Below are 5,631 nucleotides of genomic sequence, written 5' to 3' on the forward strand. Positions count from 1 at the left end.
AAAAAAAAAAAAAAAAAAGCTGGACGTGGTGGTGGGCAACTGAAGCGCAGCTACTTGGGATGCTGAGGCAGAAGAATTGCTAGAACCCCGGAGGCAGAGGTTGCAGTGAGCCGAGATCGTGCCATTGCGCTCTAGCCTTGGAGACAGAGCAAGACTCTGTCTCAAAAAAAAAAAAAAAAAAAAAAATGCAGAGCTTCAGCTGTGCACAGTGGCTCATGCCTGTAATCCTAGCACTTTGGGAGGCCGAGGCAGGTGGATCCCCTGAGGTGAGGAGTTTGAGACCAGCCTGGCTAACATGGCAAATCCCTGTCTCTACTAAAAATACAAAAATTAGCCGGGCATGGTAGCGCAGCTACTTGAGAGGCTAAGGCAGAAGAATTGCTTGAACCCAGGAGGCAGAGGTTGCAGTGAGCTGAGATCACGTCAGTGCACTCCAGTCAGGGCGACAGAGTGAGACTCTGTCTTAAAAAAAAAAAGAAATCCAGAGCGTCAGGTCTCGTCCCAGACCTAATGAACCAGCATCACAAGTCACAAGACTCCCAGGTGATTTGTATGCACATTAAAGTTTGCATTGTGAGACTGGCTGGTGAGCACTTTAACAATCTTCCTAAAGCACCCTGTTTCAGTTAGTCTCCGCACCTGTTCCTTCTGTTTTAATGAAGTTTCTGCAAGGTTGATATACCATGAAAGTAGTAGCTAAGGTAAACTAGTGCTTTACCTTCCAAAAAAAAAAAAAAAACAAACAGTGAATTTTAGATAAATGGCGTCCAGAAGGCAGGTCCAGAGATTGACATCTCATGCTTTCCTGAAAATCGATTAAATATCCTTTATTTTATTGACTTTTTTTTTTTTTTTTTGAGACAAAGTCTTGCTCTGCAGCCCAGTCTGGAGTACAGTGGCGTGATCTTGGCTCACCACAACCTCTGCCTCCCAAGTTCAAGCAGTTCTCCTGCTTCAGCTCAGCACACCACAGCACCCAGTTTATTTTTTGTATTTTTAGTAGAGATGGGATTTTACTATGTTGGCCAGACTGGTCTTGAACTCCTGACCTCAGGTAATCTGCCCACCTTGGCCTCCCAAAGTGCTAGGATTACAGGCATGAGCCACGGTGCCCAGCCTCAAATATCCTTTATCCTTTTCAGAGACACGAAACGAAAGGCATTACCATACTCTTTACTTCTCTCCAAAGTGAGAGCTGTTGATGACACAGCATCACCTCCTACATCTAGGCTTTTATTTTTGTGGGGTTTTTTTTTTGTTTTTGTTTTTTAAATAAAAGATATGGAGTCTCACTATGTTGCCCAAGCTGATCACGAACTCCCAGCTTCATGGGATCATCCCACCTCAGCCTCCCAATATGCTGGGATCAGGCGTAAGCCACCATACCCAGCATTATTTTTTTATTATTATTATTATTTTTAGTGTATTTTTTATTTTACTGTTTTTGTTTGTTTTTGAGACGGAGTTTCGCTCCTTCAGTCTTTGCCCAGGCTGGAGTGCAATGGCGCAATCTCGGCTCACTACAACGTCTGCCTCCCGGGTTCAAGCAGTTCTCCTGCCTCAGTCCTCCAAGTAGCTGGGACTACAGGTGCCCACTACCACCCCCAGCTAATTTTTTGTATTTTTAGTAGAGACGGGGTTTCACCATGTTGGCCAGGGTGGTCTCGAACTCCTGACCTCAGGTGATCACCTGCTTCGGCCTCCCAAAGTGCTGGGATTACAAGGCACGAACCACCATGCCTGGCCTATTTTGTTTTTTAGAGATGAGGTCTCCCCGTGTTGCACAGGCTGGAGACAGCTTCTGGGCTCAAGCAATCCTCCCACCTCAGCCTCCCAAGTAGCTGGGACTGTAAGCTATTATCTTCTAGTTTTCATCTGTAATTGTTTGCTCCAGCCACAGGCCTTGTTGTAGAGTTGAACATGCCTTCCCTGCAGATAGTCTGTCTTGGTTTGAGTTGAATGTGGAAGCTGGAGGAGGGGTGTGCTGACCACATCCAGTCATGAAGAAGGCCACTCAGTAGTGCATAGGTTTCAAATCCTGACAGCAAGCTCTCCAGGAGGATGAGGGACATAGAAAGTTTGAGAACCACTGCTCTGTAGTATGTTATCCATCCTTAAATATGGCACGTATCCTGTTTGTGCACGTCTTCATTTCACTTTTATGCTACAGACTCTTCAGGCTCCCTGAAGCCCATGCCTGACACTCAATAGATGTTTAAAATATTCTTGCACAAATTAATGTTCCCTTTTGTAAATTCCTTAGACCTGTTATCTCTGAACGTAACCAAGTTGGAAGGGACTCAGGCAACAAAAGGAGCTTTCACCTTAACTGTGATCAGCCATTTAGTGCAGAAGCCATCATCAAAGGAAAAGTAGAGCCTGGGGAGTCAGGGTAGAGCGCCAGCCCTACACTGAGCTCACATTTGAAGAAAGGAACTGGGGCAGAGCTGTCATGACTGCTGGTTTCCTCTTACTAGCACTTCTCTGTACCATTTTCCTTTTTCTCTTTTTTCATGTCACAATGAACTATAATTTGAGCTGCTTTTATTGTTCCCTAAAGACTTTGGATTACTCTGTATCACAAAAACTGAAATCCAATTCGTATTTTTTTGACCTTTGGGGAAGTGGAACCATGGGTGTGTTTGTCATTTTTAGCAGTCATTGAAGTAGGGCCAAAGCTCCAGGAGATACTAAAAGTGTCTAGAATTGTCTGATTGGCTATTGGAATCAACTGTTAGACAAAGCAGCCAGTAACTGAACACCGGGGACCTTCTTGAACTCCAGTTGGGTGGGAGACCTTCCAGTGTGTCTGGCAGCTCTGAACTAGGACAGAAAGGTAGAGATTCAAACAGTGGACTGGTGACAAAGCAGCTGATAAAAGCACTCTCCTTTCCATTCTTTGTCTGGGAGTCTGGCCTTGCCTTGGAATCACTTCCTCTCTTTTTCCCTGCACTGGTATGTGCCAGTACTGTCCTGCCTGGTCAGATTTACCAGCTAGCGGATGAGAGAAATGCGGGGCTCATGTTCCATAATGAATTGAATCCGGGACTACAGGCTGCCTGATACACAAATGAATTTTGTTTTGTGGATTGAAAACAGGAATAAGGAAAGATAAGTTTTGGACATTGACTTAGTCTACTCAGTTGTTCGTAGGTGAGGCAATTCTTTGTCATAGAGAGTTCAGAGAAAGTGCCTGGGTTTATCATTTATCTTTTTCTAAGGTATTTGATTTTATACACATTCCATACACATTAAACAAAACCAGTTTTTAAAGCACCACTTTCCTTGGCACACTCCATTTCAAAGTATATCCCTTCACAGTCATGGAGCACCTTGCCAATATCTTTTAAAACAAATTTTTTTTTTTTGGCTAGGCGCGGTGGCTCATGCCTGTAATCCCAGCACTTTGGGAGGCCGAGGCGGGCGGATCACGAGGACAGGAGATCAACACCATCCTAGCTAACACGGTGAAACCCCATCTCTACTAAAAAAAAAAAAAAATACAAAAAATTAGCGTGGCGTGGTGGTGTTCACCTGTAGGCCCAGCTACTCGGGAGGCTGAGACAGGAGAATGGTGTGAACCCGGGAGGCGGAGGTTGCAGTGAGCTGAGATCGTGCCACTGCACTCCAGCCCGGTGACAGAGCAAGACTCCATCTCAAAAAGCTTTTTTTGCTTTTCTTTGTGTTTTTGTTGTTGGTTTTGAGACGGAGTCTCGCTCTGTCACCCAGGCTGTAGTGCGGTGGCGTGATCTTGACTCACTGCAACCACTGCTTCCCAGGTTCAAGCAATTCTCCTGCCTCAGCCTCCTGAGTAGCTGGAAGGCGTGCGCTGCCACACCTGGCTAATTTTTTGTATTTTAGTAGAGACAGGGTTTCACTGAGTTGCCCAGGCTGATCACAAACTCCTGAGCTCAGGCAGTCTGCCTGCCTCAGCTTCCCAAAGTGCTGGGATTACAGGCGTGAGCCACCATGCCCGGCTTGTTTTGTTTTTGAGACAGGGTCTCACTCTGTCATTCAGGCTGAATGCAATGGCATTATCATGGCTCACTGCAGCCTCAACCTCCCTCCCACTACTTGGGACTACAGGCTCAAACCACCACACCCAGCTAATTTTTTTATTTTTTGTAGAGGCAGGGTCTCACTATGTTGCCCGGGGTGTGCTTTTCTTTTTTTACACTACACAGATGTAGGCAGTACCATCTTAATTATCACTCGCTGGGACTGACAACACATTGACTTAGATCATAATGTTAGTCATGGAACTAAAAACCAGCATTGGCATTATATTTATTTCCCATAGAAATAGCAGAAGTAGGCCGGGCGCAGTGGCTCCCATCTGTAATCGCAGCACTTTGGGAGGCCAAGGCGGACAGATCATGAGGTCAAGAGATCAAGACCACCCTGGCCAACATGGTGAAACCCCATCTCTACTAAAAATACAAAAATGATCTGGGTGTGGTGGCTTATGCCTGTAGTCCCAGCTACTCGGGAGGCTGAGGCAGGAGAATCGCTTGAACCTGGGAGGTGGAGGTTGCAGTGAGCCGAGATCACGCCACTGTACTCCAGCCTGGCGACAGAGCAAGACTCCATCTCAAAATAAAAAATAAAAAAGAAATAGCAGAAGTAGAGATGAAGGATATCATACTGTCATTCTAAAGGTGTGACCAGTGTCATGTCAGTATCACTGTACTGGTTACTAACCCAGAATCTTACATGTAAAGTAACAGGAAATGCACATATTTATAAGAAAGCAACGCCTGATCCCGTGTCTCCACCCTACTTCCTCCTCAGTGGGTATCTCTCTGGATCTCGCAGTGGGCTCAGGAGACAGCAGCAGGCTCAGGGAAGTTGACCGAGGAAGAGGTGGACGGGCTAGGAGCAAACCTGTGGAGTAATCTGCTGGATGTCCCGTTACCTTAGAAGCTGGCTCCCACCTAGATTAGACGCCAGTTGCAATGACTACAGTTCATGAAGTTTCAAATAGTAAAAGAAGCTATTTAGAGCCTTATATGAGGCAGTTGTTTAATAAGAGCGGCACAGGCCAGGTGGGGTGTGGCTCACTCCTGTAATCCCAGCACTTCGGGAGGCCGAGGCGGGTGGATCACCTCAGGTCGGGAGTTCAAGACCAGTCTGACCAACATGGAGAAACCCTGTCTCTACTAAAAATACAAAATTAGCCAGGTGTGGTGGCACATGCCTGTAGTCTCAGCTACTCGGGAGGCGGAGGTTGCAGTGAGCCAAGATCGCGCCATCGCACTCCAGGCTGGGCAGCAAGAGCGAAACTCCATCTCAAAAAAAAAAAAAAAAGAGCAGCACATCTGTATTTAGTGCCTACGTAATCTTCAATAAAGATGCTCTAACCAAGTGGTACTTTTGCAGTTCCCATAATCTGCCCGGGTGACAGAGATTTTACTACAGATCAGTCCTCAGGCCTTGAAAGGAATCAACAAAGCCCTTTCTAGATTTTTTTTTTTTTTTTTTTTTTTTTTGGAGATGGAGTCTCCCTCTGTTACCCAGGCTGGAGTGCAATGGTGCAATCTCAGCTCACTGCAACCTCCGCTTCACGGATTCAAGCGATTCTCCTGCTTCAGCCTCCCAAGTAGCTGGGATTACAGGTGCGTGCCACCACAC

General features: G+C 46.1%; 1 protein-coding gene across 5 annotated transcripts in view; it reads left to right on the forward strand.

Moving 5' to 3' along the window:
- LOC105527986 (chromosome unknown open reading frame, human C12orf65) overlaps window positions 1–5,631 on the forward strand; it is a 26,697-nt gene that overhangs the window by 7,942 nt on the left and 13,124 nt on the right. The window contains exon 1 of one of the 5 annotated variants that reach the window (XM_011964531.1): window positions 2,758–2,836. The exons of the other annotated variants lie outside the window; for them this stretch is intronic. The gene's annotated coding sequence lies outside the window, so the exon portion shown is untranslated. Of the gene's footprint in view, window positions 1–2,757; window positions 2,837–5,631 lie in introns of those variants that run through there. 5 annotated transcript variants of the gene reach the window in all.

This window comes from Mandrillus leucophaeus, unplaced genomic scaffold (genome assembly GCF_000951045.1).
Source record: "Mandrillus leucophaeus isolate KB7577 unplaced genomic scaffold, Mleu.le_1.0 Scaffold7, whole genome shotgun sequence".
Lineage (NCBI taxonomy): Eukaryota > Metazoa > Chordata > Mammalia > Primates > Cercopithecidae > Mandrillus > Mandrillus leucophaeus.